The sequence below is a fragment of the Neoarius graeffei genome, chromosome 21, assembly GCF_027579695.1.
Source record: "Neoarius graeffei isolate fNeoGra1 chromosome 21, fNeoGra1.pri, whole genome shotgun sequence".
In the NCBI taxonomy this organism is placed as follows: Eukaryota; Metazoa; Chordata; class Actinopteri; order Siluriformes; family Ariidae; genus Neoarius; species Neoarius graeffei.
In genome coordinates this window covers 63975678-63990985 of record NC_083589.1, presented here as the reverse complement: position 1 = coordinate 63990985, position 15308 = coordinate 63975678, and positions in this window count along the sequence as shown.

Here is a 15308-nt window from a genome sequence, read left to right as displayed (position 1 = left end):
CCCTAGGGCCTGGTGTGAGCACCTGCTGTGGGTGGAATACTCTCACAACTCCCTCACCAGCTCAGCCACTGGACTGTCCCCATTCCACTGCGTGTATGGCTACCAACCACCCCTGTTCCCCAGCCAGGAGGGAGAGGTCACCTGCCCATCTGCCCTCACCTATGCATGCCAATGCCACTGCACCTGGTCTCAAGCCCATGCTGCACTCCTCAAGTCAGTCACCAGCTACTCCATTGGAGCCAACCGGCAGAGGATGCCTGCACCCACCTACCGGGTGGGTCAGAAGGTGTGGTTGTCAGCCAAGGACCTGCCCCTCCAGGTGGAGTCTCGTAAGCTGGCACCTCGGTTCATTGGACCATTTCCGATCCAGAGGATAATCAGCCAGTCTGCTGTCCGGCTCCGGCTGCCCAAGTCTATGAGAGTGCACCCCACCTTCCACGTCTCAAAGATTAAGCCAGTGCACGAGAGCCCGCTGGTCCCAGCTGCACCTTCTCCTCCTCCTCCTCGTCTCATCAATGGTGGCCCGGTCTACTCCGTCCGGCGACTGCTGAAGTCACGGCGCAGGGGTAGGGGCCTCCAATACCTGGTGGATTGGGAGGGCTATGGTCCTGAGGAGAGGATGTGGGTTCCTGCTGGGAGAATTTTAGACTGTACCCTCATCAGCACCTTTCATCGCCTGCATCCGGACCAGCCGGCCAACCGGAGGGGTCGACCAAGGGGTCCTTGTCGGAATGACGATGCGCCAACCGCTACTGTCCCCGAGTCCAATTCTGAACCAGATCCTGAGGCCTTGGACACTGACCGGTCAGAGGAGTTCTGACCCTCCACTGGTATTCCCCCTCCTCCTGCCTGTCTTGGTGGATCTGTGGCTAGGGACTTCTGGAGCTGTCCCTTGAGGGGGGGGGTTCTGTCATGGTCCTACCTGTGGGCTTCTCTAGTCAGGTAACATCTCCACTCAGCACTACCGGCCACGCCCACTCTCACTTCCTCTTATTAACTTTCAGTGACTGTCATTGGCTGTTGCCGATCACCTGCTTCTCCCCTGTGTGCATTTAAGCTGCAGTTCTCCCAAGCCTCAGTGTCAGATCATCTGCAACTTCCAGCATGATAACCTGCTCTGTGTTCCTACTACTCTGACTCCTGATGATATTCTGTTCCGTCTGACTCTGTCTGCTCTCCAGCCCTGGTAACCTGATCTGCCTTCTGTCCTGTCAACTCTGCCTCTTGCCTGCCTCTCCTGTACCTTCACCTGATCTCCAGCTTGCCCAGCCCTGCTGATCGCCTGCCTCTCCATCAGCCCGGTGTGAGCAGTCCTGCCTGGAGCCCTACTCTTCAGCCCGGTAACCTGTCCCCTATCTTGCTATCTGATCTGTGACTCTGTGTTCCAGCCTGCTCACTAACTCCAGTCTGCTGAGGGACTACTGCTGGGAGACTGCCTGAAACCCAAGTGCTATCAGCCTACAGCCACACCTCTCTGACAATGCCTGATCCTGTTGGAGCTCAGCTGCTAAGCAGGGTTGGGCCTGGTCAGTACTTGGATGGGAGACCTCAGACGTCACCACCACGCTCCCACCAGTCCTCCTGCCATTGAACTTCACACACATTCTCCCAACTCCCTTTTCCCCTGTTATTATTAAACTGTGGTTTGAGTGCATTTGATCTCCTCTCCTGTCTGGTCCTTGACAGAGAGAAGAAGCGATTTTCGTGAAATGTGGACAACAACGGATGGACAACAGACAACACATGATGGCATAAACTTATCACCTGTCGGCCAGATGAGCTAATAATATTATCGTATATGAACCATCGAATTGTGTCGTGTCATTTTTTTTCACCTCACTAAATCACTGCATTGTCTTGTGACAGTGAGACCAATAATGAGAGACACATTGCAGTTACAATACATATTTAATCCTTTCTTTGACGCCACATGCCCTGCGCCAGAAACAACACCAGCACATTTATTATGGTGTGACTCTGCTGGGTGCCTGGGGGACAGCAGTGAACCAGCGCTTTCACTTTATATCACTACTGGAGAGTTACTATCCAATATCATCGCACATAAGAACTAATCGATATCGATCAGCAGTAGGTTTAGATTATCCACAAATGAGGGAAGATGATCATCATTACTACTGATCTCTACAATAATTATGTTTACACGAGTTGCAGAATAAAAAATAATTCAGGTAAAAAAAAGCATACAGTGCAAAGATACGTTGCCTGCTATAGAAAAAAAACAGTAGGATAAAAACCTTTGGGGGGAAAAAACCTACTGGAAAGCATCCTCCTCGACCGAATGCAGCATATGAGCTCCAAGGGTTCGAGCTGTGATCTCAATATTTCAAACTTGATGTCAAACCGTTGTCTGGTTACACTGTCACCTGTCCAACAAGTGAGTGGACCAATAACACTATTTTAACTAGTTTTATATGAAACTGCTGTAAATATTTTCCATAAAATGTGTGAGTAAATAATCCCACATTATTTTTTAAAAAGCAAATTAAAAATAAGTGCTGGATAAAAACCCATCTATCTCATGGAAACAAGGACACAAATTTCGTTGTCTAGTGGTCAGGTGTTTATGAGATCCATTGCCTTACACTTATGATCGGGTTCCCTGTGGTGGGACACGGATGTCATTTGTATGTACAGTCGTTATACGGTTGCAAAAACCATCAAAAATCAGACTGATACATTACTATATTCTCTTAAATATCAGCTTCACTATTATTTTACTTTATTTTATAGCAGTATAGTATGAGTATAGTATTTATGGTTTATAGCTATTCAAGATTCAAGATGTTTATTTGTCATATACACAATAACAGACACAGCGGTTTATTATTGGGTAATGAAATTCTTATTTTGCAACTGCCCGACCAAACTATGCTTAGTAATATAAAAAGAAATATATATAAAATATGAAATATAAAATATAAAGTGCATATGGAATGCAAAATATAAAAGTAGAATGAAAAAAACGAAGATAACATAAAAATGGCAATCAAACAATATGCAAACATAGAGGTAGATATACTGTGCAATGTCTTGTGCAAAATTGCAAATATAGAGGTAGATGGTGATTATAATCCGTGGTTCAAAAGCCTGATGGCCTGGGGGTAAAAACTGTTTGTCAGTCTAGTAGTCCTTGCTTTCACACTCCTGTAGCATCTGCCAGATGGTAGGAGCATGAATAGTCTGTGTTGTGGGTGTGTTTGGTCCCTGATGATGCTCTGTGCCCTTTTTGTGACCCGGGTGTTGTAAATGTCCTGTAGTGGGGGGAGGACAGCTCCACAGATGAACTGTGCCATTTTAATGACACGCTGGAGAGCCTTTCTGTCCTGAGTTGTGCAGTTCCCGTACCACACAGTGATGGAATTTGTCAGGACACTCTCTACTGTGCACCTGTAGAAGTTGCTGAGGAGTTTGGTGGACAGTCCAAATTTCCTCAGCTTCCTCAGGAAGAAGAGTCTCTGTTGAGCCTTCTTGATGGTCTGCTGTGTGTTGTGTGTCCAGGTGAGATCTTCACTGATGTGAGTTCCGAGGAATTTAAATGTTTTCATCCTCTCCACCTGGTGTCCTGTCAATATGCAGCGAGGCGTGCTGGTCTCTTCTCCTCTTCCTCGGGTCAATAATCATCTCCTTGGTCTTCTCAGCATTCAAGGAGAGGTTATTTTCCCAGCATCAGGAGACCAGCCGAGCCACCTCCTCCCTGTAGGCTCTCTCATCTCCGCCGGTGATCAGCCCAATGACAGTGGTGTCATCAGCGAACTTGATGATGGAAGTGTTACTCTGGGAGGGAGTACAGTTGTAGGTGAAGAGGGTGTACAGGAGTGGACTGAGCACACAGCCTTGGGGGGTCCCTGTGCTCACTGTCTTGGTGCTGGGTGTTCTGGTACCGACTCTGACAGCCTGGGGTCTGTTTGTGAGAAAGTCCAGGGCCCAGCAGCAGAGGGAGGATGTCAGTTCAAGGGGGGAGAGCTTCTCAGGTGGGGTTTACATTAGACAGTATCAGCGGATCATCAGATTAACGTTTTTAAAACGATTAGTGTGCACACAGCAACGCCAATACACGATTGCCGTGCACACAGCAACGCCAATACACGGATGCGCTCGGCTCCGCAGGCATCCTGCACTCCAAATCACTCCGCCCTGAACAGCGAGTGCCCTCTGGAGGGTGCGCACTCCGGCCCTGCGCAGCTCACAGAGCGCGCGAGTGAAGTGCACGAGCAGTGATTTGGGACTGAGCCGCTGTGTGTGTGATCTCAGTGCATGTCGGGCATGCGCGTCACTTACCACTTGCAAGTGGAAGGATGGCAAGCCTAAAGACAATCATAACTACACAATGGGCAGTATTTGCATCAGTATTTGCAGTATTTTCATACTTTTATACTCTTTAATGAAAGGTGATACAAGGCGGAAGTCCGTGCCGTTTTTCAGCAGTCGCGTCACATGACCAACGCCAGCGAATCAGGAAGGTGGATGTCACAGTGACGTTGTCCAATGACGACGCCAGCTAGAGCTCAGCACAGCGTATCCGCGTATCCGCGTATTCTCAATGTTTACACAGCACTGGACCAGACACGATCTGGATTGAATACGTGGACCCTGGAGGATTCCCGTTTCCCGGCGTTTCCAGGCGTTTTAATGTAAACGGACAGTGTATCCGCGAAGAAAACGAGACAGATACGGTCTAATGTAAACTTGGCCTCAGTCAGTCTGCTGGGGATGACAGTGTTGAAGGCTGAACTGTAGTCCACAAACAGCATTCGAACATAGGTGTCCTTGTGTTCCAGGTGTGACAAGGCTGTGTGGATGGCTGCATTGACGGCATCGTCAGTTGAACGGTTCTGATGATATGTAAATTGAAGGGGGTCTATTGTGTCTGGGATGTCCTTTTTGATGTATGACATGACTATCCTCTCAAAACACTTCATTACAACTGAAATGAGTGCAATTGGGCGATAGTCATTCAGGCATGTTATATTGTTTTTCTTTGGGAGGGGCACTACAGTGGTGGTCTTGAAGCATGTGGGCACAGACCACATGGAGAGGGACAGGTTGAAAATGTCTGTGAAGACCTCTGCTAACTGTGTGGAGCAGGCCCTCAAAGCACAGCTGGGGATGTTGTCAGGGCCGGCTGCCTTTCGGGGGTTAGTCCTCCTGAAGACCTTGCTCACCTCGGTTATGGTCACAGTAGGTGAAGAGCTCTGTGCTGCCTCTGCTGGTAGAATCCCTCTGCGTTGGTTGGTGTTGAGGGTGTTGAAGCGAGCATAGAACTCGTTCAGCTCATCTGGTGATGTGTTATGGTTGGCTGAGACCCTGCTGTTCTTCTGCTGGAAATTGGTGATGTGTTGCAGGCCCTGCCACATGCATCTGGAGTCTGAGGTGTTGTAATATCCTTCCAGCTTCAGTCTGTACTGCCTCTTGGCTTCCCTGATGGATTTGCAGAGGTCATATCTGGCCTTTTTATATCCATCTGCATCACCAGAGGCAAAAGTGGTGGAGCATGCATGTAGCATGGAGTGTACTTCACTGTTAATCCAAGGTTTTTGGTTGGATATATTTTGCAGCGCTTGGTGGGGACAATGTCATTAATGCACGTGCTGATGTAGCTGGTGACCACAGATGCATATTCCTCTAAATCCACAGAACAGTCTTCTCTCAAAGCAGCAGTCTTAAACACATCCCAGTTTGTAGAACTGAAGCAGTCCTGGAGCACCAGATCAGTCCCTTCATTCCAAACTTTAATGGTTTTACTCACTGGGGGGGGGCTTGTTTGAGAAGGGCCTTGTAAGCTGGGTAGAGGAACACAGAGATGTGGTCAGACTGTCCAAAGTGGGGGCGGGGCACAGCCTTGTAGCCATTTCTCACATTGCTGTAGACATGGTCCAGGATCTTGTTGTCCCTTGTCGGAAAGCTCATGTGTTGATGGTACTTCGGTAGCACAGTCCTGAGGTTGCAATGATTAAAATCCCCGGCCACGACAAACACGGCATCTGGGTGTGTGGTCTTGTGTTTGCCGATGATGTCATGTAGTAGTCCTAGCACTGTAGTGCGGTCGGCCCGCAGCGGGATGTAAACAGCCAGCATAAACACAGCACTGAACTCCCTCGGTAGATAAAAGGATCTGCACTTCACCATCAGCACTTCAATGTCTGCACAACAGTGTTTTTCACCTACCTGTACATCCATACACCATCTGTTGTTAACATAAACACACACACCGCCACCTTTGATTTTACCGGAAGCAGATGTGCGGTCTCCGCGGTGCATGGAGTGGGTCTGTAGTTCAATGGCCGGGTCTGGCAGGCTTGCAGTAGTCCAGATTTCCGTAAAAATCAGGGCACAACACTCTCTGATCACACGTTGAGATGTTATCCTGGTTCTCAGCTCATCCATCTTATTCTCGAGCGAGCGAACGTTAGCTAGCAGAAGGCTAGGTAGTGGTGGTCTTGTAGCTCTAGCTTTTAGCCTAGCATGTAGCCCACCTCTCTTACCGCTCCTCCGTTTTGGGTGCGTGGATCGTCGGCCATTTCGCCTACTCGAGTCTGGTGATGATGCGGTCTGCCGGATGGTGTCGGTGTGGCTTCGGTCGGTGTCAGCGAGGAGAAGAATACATAGCTCTGTGTAAATATTTGTTTTTTTACCTCCGCCAAATAAAAATAAGGGAAAGCCACTAAAAGAGGAAAAGGGTGATTTTATGATTTCTAAAAAGGGTATAAAGATCACAACATGAGCAGTGTGTTGTAGTGTAACTGTTACTCAGAGTGTCAGCTTTTATCACAGCTTATAACTGCTTCGTGTTATTTATTTTCATACAACTCAATAGAAAATCCAAAAAATGTTAAACACTGAAATAAAGTAGTTTATGACAAAATAAATGTATTTGTTAATGTGCGTTAGTGTGTGTTAGTGTGCATTAGTGTGTGTTAATGTGTGTTAGTGTGTTAACATTTTAATGTGTGTTAGTGTGTGTCAGAGTGTGTTAGAGTGTGTTAATTGTTCTGTGCTTCTGTGCTGGTTTTTCATGCTAACACACATTAACACACAGGGCCGGAGTGGGCCCTGTTTTCAGTCCGGGAGTTTAATTCACATTCAGGCCACTTTGAAATGGAGGAGGAATTTGAGTACATTAAAAAAGATAAAACAAATAACTGTTCTTTCACAATGCTTTTTATTTGGTTTAAATTCAGGTAGTGACAATGTATGTTGTTTGTCGTTCTCTGCATTACTTTAGGGTTAATAAAACTTCCATTACGCGGTAGTTTAATGACCACAAACGTAATGCAGAGACCGACGAACGATTTCATCTAGTATGAGACGGGGCTCCACTTAAAATTGGATGGTGTGTGGCCGCGTGTCTAATCCGCATATACATTTATCTGTGTCACCAACATGTCCCAAAGTTCCTTAGTGAAAATATTTGAAAACACATCCAAAGGACATGCATCTTCAGAAATCGGCATCTTCGGCCCGGGTGTGGGAATGAACTTTTACGTCGGGGGCGAAATCCAGCTGACTGCCACTCCAAATAGCAAAGCAGCGAGTATGGCTGATTGTTTCGCATTATTTAAGACGAATTACACAACACATTTTTAGTCACATAGTCTTAAAATAACGAAAGCGCCCATCTCGCGTGCATTTGAACCAATGCTTGTGCATTACATGCCGCATACGCCTCGAAAATAATGGCAAATCAACAATGCTGGGTACTCAGCAACCGGCAGATAAAGCGTGAGGGCACATTAGGCAACTCAAAAATGGTTAAATGAAATGTAGGCTAAAGCAAGTGTTCGATTCTGCTTAGAATATTGGCATATGCATACACCTCTTCTAAGTTATATATTTAACAACAATTATTTAACATCAAATATGACTTCTAGGCCTATGTGTTCATAACCACAATGTGCGCACACCTGTGGAAATGCACAGTGTGACAGCGAGATGAAATAGGCTGGATGAGGAAATAAAGCGCAACAGCACATTTGGGACCTGTTCATCTAAAATTGTTAATAACTGGGATGTAAAGCAATGTCCGGTTCTTCTTAGAATTAAGACATACACCACATCTATACCGTGTAAATTGCGAGATTTCACATGACATCAAAAAGCTGAATTGACATCGCAAACTATCGACACATTATAGGCCTAGCATAGACTGATAAAATCGACAAACAGGGTTATCATACTCCATATCTTTCGTAACCTACCAGCTGGTCTTGAGAACATATCTGTCAATTTGGCACATTTTGCTGCCACCTCCTTCCTTTTTTTAAGCTTCGCCCTTTCGGTTCCACCTGGCCTCTTTCTGCCCTCCATCACTGATGCGCGCTGTTTCGCGCCAATGTTGTTTAAGTTCCCCGCAATACAGAGGAGGATTCTTGGACCAAACCAACTGCAATAGAGGGGAGGGGAGAATTTCCTTATTTGGTAGGGCCTATTTAATCTGCTGTGATGCTGTCGGCGTCTGGGCTGCCATGTGAAAATGCAGAGTGCAGTTGAATTGATGATTAATGCAAGAATAAGATCAGTGACCAAAATTAGTGAAAATTATTTTCCCCATGCTCCAAGCAGGCCACAATTGATGGTTTGGGCCGGGGATGGTCCCGGCTAAATATAGGGCCACCCCGGCATTGTTAACACATACTAACACACACTACCTTACAGTAACACATACGAACACACATTAACACACACTAACACATTAACAAATGCAGATTTAGCCTGTTTATGCAAATTAAGCTCTGTCTAATTATACAATAATATTTTTGCATACCAAATAAAACCATAAATCTACTCAGTAAAATGTTTATTTTACTGTGAAAACTCTCACAAGAGAAACTGAATCAAGAGAATTACAGAAAGTATTTACTGGTTAATGAAGAAAAAAACAGGCAATGGTAATAAAATACTTTCCAATGCCAGATTTCCAATTTCTTTTTTTGCAGAAAAAAGAAATCCAATAATCATCAACATTTTGTCGATAAAATAAGTCCTCTACTGTGTGCGTTTGATTATTCATCCATCCATTATTTGTAGCCGCTTATCCTGTACAGGGTCGCAGGCAAGCTGGAGTCTATCCCAGCTGACTATGGGCAAGAGGTAAGGTACACCCTGGACAAGTCGCCAGGTCATTGCAGGGCTGACATGCGTTTGATTAGAAATAGGAATAAACATTTAACACTTCACTACATTTCTGGATAGACTAGAAAATGTTGTGGGAGTTAAGGGAACGGCCCTCTCCTGGCTCAGCTCTTATTTAACTGACTGCTATCAGTATGTTGATGTAAATGGTGATATTTCTAGACATACTGAGGTAAAGTTTGGTGTTCCACAAGGTTCTGTCTTTGGCCCACTGCTTTTGGCCCACTGCTTTATATATATATATATATATATATATATATATATATATATATATATATATATATATATATATATATATATGTTCCCTCTGGGTGATATTATTCATAAACATTGTATTAGTTTCCACTGTTATGATGATGACACACAGTTGTATGTTTCTGCAAAACCTGATGAGAGACACCAGCTTAATAGAATTGAGAAATGTGTGAAGGACATTAGACACTGGATGCTTATTAACTTCCTTCTGCTTAACTCTGACAAGACTGAAGTACTTGTACTCGGACCACATGCAGCTAGAAGTAAGTTTTCTGATTCCACAGTAACTCTGGATGGCCTTTCTGTTTCTTCACGTGCAGCAGTAAAAGACCTCGGAGTGATTATTGACCCCAGTCTTTCATTCGAAACTCACATTGATAATATCACCCGGATAGCTTTCTTTCATCTCAGAAATATTGCTAAGATAAGAAATTTAATGTCACTACACGACGCAGAAAAACTAGTTTTGGTGCAATTAGTAATTAAGTGATCAATCTCATTAAATCAGTCTCATTAAGTCATTAAATCAGACTCATTAAATAATACCTTTAATTTTGATGCTTAATAATAAATTATCAAACAGCTAAATTATGGTACATTCCAAATTATTATGATCACTTACCGTATTACATAACTCATATGCACCTTGGAATTCTTTTGAGATTGGGCGACTTCCAAAAATATCGGAACAAAAAATTAACACACACAGTTTCAATAATTAATTGAATTTATTATAACAAAGATAAAATGAATAATGGCAGTTGAAATCTTCAAATAGTCAGCAGCAAACAGTGAGATGTGTGTGTCCATAGGTGTGTGTGTGTGTGTGTGTGTGTGTGTGTGTGTGTGTGTGTGTGTGTGTGTGTGTGTGATAAAAATTAAATGTTAGCAATTGCAATACATTCAAATGGTCATCCGTGATATATGTGGATTTGAATGTGGACATGGGGGAATGCGCTGTAAAGGTTGAATTGAATCAGGGCTTGGAATATTATCTAAAGTTGAGACAAAGGACCTCATGATAAAGAACGGAGGGGGGAAGGGTCACCACGTGTTTCTTTCTAGAACAAAAGAGTTAGCTTCGGTTTGCTAGCTAAGGTGTGGTGTGAGGTCTATGGCCTAACCAAAAGGCTAGCGTGGGATGCTAACTGAGGTGTGCTTTGTGTGTGTGTGTGTGTGTGTGTGACCACGTGGTGAGGCCTTATAGTCCCTGGAGACAATACAATTAGCCCTGGATGCTAATGAGACAGAAGAATTAGCCATAGCAGCTAACCCACTAGCTTTATAACATTACCAAATTCACTGAAATCTTGATGAGGTCAAAATATGTGTAAATAATGAAATTAAAGTGTTAGAAAGGAAAAGGGGGCATGCAAAACCTATCTATTAAACAATTGAGAGGACAAAAATAGAACAATAATTAATTAAATACCCTGAGGGTCTACAGTGTACACAATTAAACCATCCCTGAGTTTAAATTCACACTGCTTCATAAAGCTAATTCCTAAGACTAGTCTTTTGCCCAAAAATGCCAATCTTACTTCAGTATTTTGCCTCTACGCAGGATTATGAGAAGATGTTCTGAGACTTTTGGAGTTTCACCGTTGTGGAGCACGTGAGTCGCTTCCGTGGAAAGCAGAGGATTTCTTGGTCCGACACATGGTTGCTCATGATGAAAAGAAAGTCTCTGATTAAAACAATGTGCACAGCGCTTTGTTAGAGGGATCCGGTTGCTTCTAACTTTTAAATTAAACTGCTTGGGCGGCAGTTCGTAACGTTACTATAATAGACAAACAAAACCGGCTGTAGCTCAACCGAGAGAGAGATAGCATGATTTAAGTAGTTCTACCGTGGCCAAGGGTAAATAAAAACCATGTTGAATCGTTTTTCTCAGGAGAAAAGACGTCTTTATCTTGGGTGCTCGGAGGAGCGAATCTCTTTGTGTCCATGTGATGAACTCACGAGGCGCCGAAAGAGGAAGTATGGCAGAATTCTGGGTCCCTTATGGAGTCATGGAGGAAGTGCCGTAGATGATCCCGCCCAGGCGTGACGTAGGTCAACGCGGAAGTTGGTGATGGGAATTGTAGTTCTTAAAGGGACTGTACTCTAGTTCAGTGGTTCTCAAACTTTTTATACTCTGTACCACCTGAGAAAATATTGAGCTCTCTGAGTACCACCATGATGACCAACATTATAATATAGCAGCATAGGCCTTCCCTATTAGCTTCAGCCACACATGAGAGATGTTTATTCCTTATTATGGTTATTTATTGATAGCTGTTAACACCGAATCAGACATTTACAACTCTGTCCAACAATTTTCACATACTCCTACATACACAGCGCAACACACACTCAAATTGCAACTGAATGAAAATGGCACAGAGCCATACAGTACATATTCGACCTCTACAAAATTATGCTCCTAATCTGGCCCACAAATAACACAAACATCAAGTCTTTTTTTCTCAGCAGAAGATATGTGAAACATCAAACATCTCAGGACAAAAAAAGGAGAAAAAAAAAGAATCCTGAAGACTTGCATTGCCACAAAAATGTAAAAGCCAGACATAATTTTTCACATTCTCACACGTAGCTACACATTTCTTTTGAAACGTTGTATTTATTATGCACTGTATGTTTCAGGGGGGTTTTTTTTAGCTGAAAATGTTAATGCGAAAATATGACTTTCCCCCGCGTACCACCAGAGAGCGCTCGCATACCACCGGTGGTACGCGTACCACAGTTTGAGAACCACTGCTCTAGTTCATGCTTTCGTTACCTCCAGGTTGGATTATTGTAATGCCTTACTGTCTGGATGTTCCAATAAGTGCATAAACAAGCTCCAGTTAGTTCAAAATGCAGCAGCAAGAGTTCTTACTAGAACTAGAAAATATGACCCCATCACCCCTGTCTTATCCACACTGCATTGGCTCCCAATCAAATTTCTTATTGATTATAAAATACTACTATTGACCTTTAAAGCACTGAATGGTCTCGCACCACAGTACCTGAGTGAACTTCTGCTCCTCTATGACCCGCCACGCCTACTTAGATCAAAAGGTGCAGGCTATCTGCTGGTACCTCGTATAGTGAAGGCTACATCAGGGGGCGGAGCCTTTTCTTACAAAGCCCCACAGTTATGGAACAACCTTCTAAGTAGTGTTCGGGAATCAGAGACAGTCTCTGCGTTTAAGTCTAGGCTGAAAACATATCTGTTTAGTCAAGCCTTGTGTTAATGGTGTTTATGAGGTAAAGGAGTAGATCTGGAGGGTCCTCAGACAGAGTGTTTTGGTAAACTGGGATGTATGGATGCTGTCAGTCCCCACTCGCTTGCTCACTCGAGTTTGTTGACGGTGTAGTGGCTGCTGCTTTATGTCCCGGGGCCCCTCATGCTTGTGTTACCTTCTGGCTCTCCCCTTTTAGTTATGCTGTCAGAGTTAGTTTTGCCAGAGTCCCTGCTTGTACTCAATGCAATATGTATACCAGGGGTATTCAATTAAAAGTCACTGAGGTCCAGTTATTAAATTTTTTCCAAGTAGACGGTCCGAACCGAAGTCCAGCTTGTGTCTTATAGCCTTCCCCTATGTCCACATTTTCATATGGTTTCAACAATATTTATTGTTAATTTCCAATGCAGGAAATGAACTGAGTACACAACTATCTCTTTTACCATAAATAAAAGTAGTCCCAGGAAAATAAATTCAAGGCCTTTATTTCAGATTAAAGAAAACAGAAACCTCAGAATACAATAAATAAAAAAGTGCAAACAGAGTGGAATAACTCCTTTTTCTCTTAAATTAAAGAGGTCCCAACCTGAAGAATTGAAGGCCTACACTTCAAGTAAAAAAGTCAACTCAGAAAACATTAACTAAAAAGTGCAAACAGAGCATTGACTTCACATTTTCTCTTCTTTGTTCTTAAAATAAGGAGGTCCCAGCCTAAAAAAATGAGGGCCTACTTTTCAAGAAAAAAAAGTCCACATTTTCAGAAAACAAGTGGCTTTTTGGGGGGGGAAATGCAAACAGAACATTTTTCTTTGAACTTTTCTCTTTTAATTCTTCTTTTACTCTTCTTAATGAGAAAAATGGGCATGTGGCTGACCTGCCAGTAATTTAAATCTTGGTTGGAATGGAGTTAGTGCCATTCTCATGCAGATATGTAGGTGTTCATTGTTGAGCCTAGAACGGTACTTGGTTTTGACAATGTTCATAGTGGAAAAAGTTGACTCACAGCTGTAAGTTGATCCAAACATAGTCAAGGTGTGCAGTGCTCCTTTGATTCAACCAGGGAACACACTCCAATGTGTTTATGTTGCCCCAAAATCCACGCTACTTTTAAGGAACATTCATTTGCACGTTGCTGGGCTGTAAATGTATGTGTGATGAGTCGGGTAGACCTGTCATACTGTGCTTGCAGTTGGGTTATTTTGCGGCCCTCAGCTCGGACTTCAGGGGAGAACTTTGCTCAAAAGAGCTGTGCTTCGTTTCGTAGTGGCGCTTCACGTTGCCGCTTTTAATTAATGCCACGTTTTCGGAGCATATGAGGCACACTGGTTTTGAACTGCTCGCCGGAAGAATGAACATATATTTCTCCGTCCATTCATCTTTAAAACAACGATTTTCCTTGTCTACTTTCCGCCGCCTTTTGGAGCAAGCCATGTTGTCTCGGTCGGTTGTCTCTTAACTCTCTTCCTCTCTGCTTGTTGCTCTGCTGTGGCATGCTGGGTAAACTAACGATTTTATTGGCTCAACTGAGTGAAGCTATTGTCGTATTAACTGGAGTAGCAGCGCCCGCTGTCAATCGCCACGACCATCCAAAATAATGCTTCATGAAAATTACTTAATCTCGTGAATTTACCATTGGTCACGGGTCCGGACAGAACCATCACTGGGTCCGGATCCAGACCGAGGACCGCCATTTGGTGATGCCTGATGTATACTGTTCCTACTTATTCAGGTGACATTGGGCATACCTAACAACCTGTGTTTTCTCTCTCTTTCTGTCTCTCTCTCCCCCCAAAAAATCTGTCCCTCTGAGTTACATGTTGGTCCTGGGATCGAGATGCTGAACCTCTTCTGCTCCTCAGACCTGCCTGATCCATCCTGGTGCCCTGTGTCTGGTTGGAGTCTCATCGCATCGCTCCTATGGAGGACGGCCCCATATGGACAGTTGAAAGTCACACCTGGAGGATGTTCTGGGACACTTACAGTAATGCTTTTGTGGCTGAGGACTACAGTTGACTTGCTAACTTTAGGACTGCAGTTGTCATGAACAGTTTTGCACTCAAGTTTCCATCAGTGAAGAGTTTATAACATCAACGAAACTGACTTCATGCTAAAACTTGCAATATTATAGTCATGTTGTCTGTTGTTGCCCAAATGAGGATGAGTTCCCTTTAGAGTCTGGTTCTTCTTGAGGTTTCTTCCTCATGTCGTCTGAGGGAGTTTTTCCTTGCCACCGTCGCCACAGGCTTGCTCATTGGAAATAGATTAGGGATAAAATTAGCTCATGTTTTAAGTTGTTCAAATTCTATAAAGCTGCTTTGCAACAATCTCTATCGTTAAAAGCACTATACAGGTACAAATAAACTTGACTTGACTTGATTTTTAGCTTCGTAAAATTTTATTCAGTGATGATTTAAGACTAAAAAAACTTCCTCTGTGCAAACAAACACTCATTATCATCATCATCTCACCTTCTATACACGTACACGAAGACGTTTTGATAAACAAGTAAAGAGACATGTTTGTAAATAAAGGCTTGCGATGCTAAAAGCGCTATACAAATAAACTTGACTTGACTACATATAATCTCTGAACACTGCAGCTGGATGGAGGACCTGCTGCAGCAGAGCAACGTGAGTGGAGTCTGGAGGGGCTTTAAAACCATCTCAGGGCTTA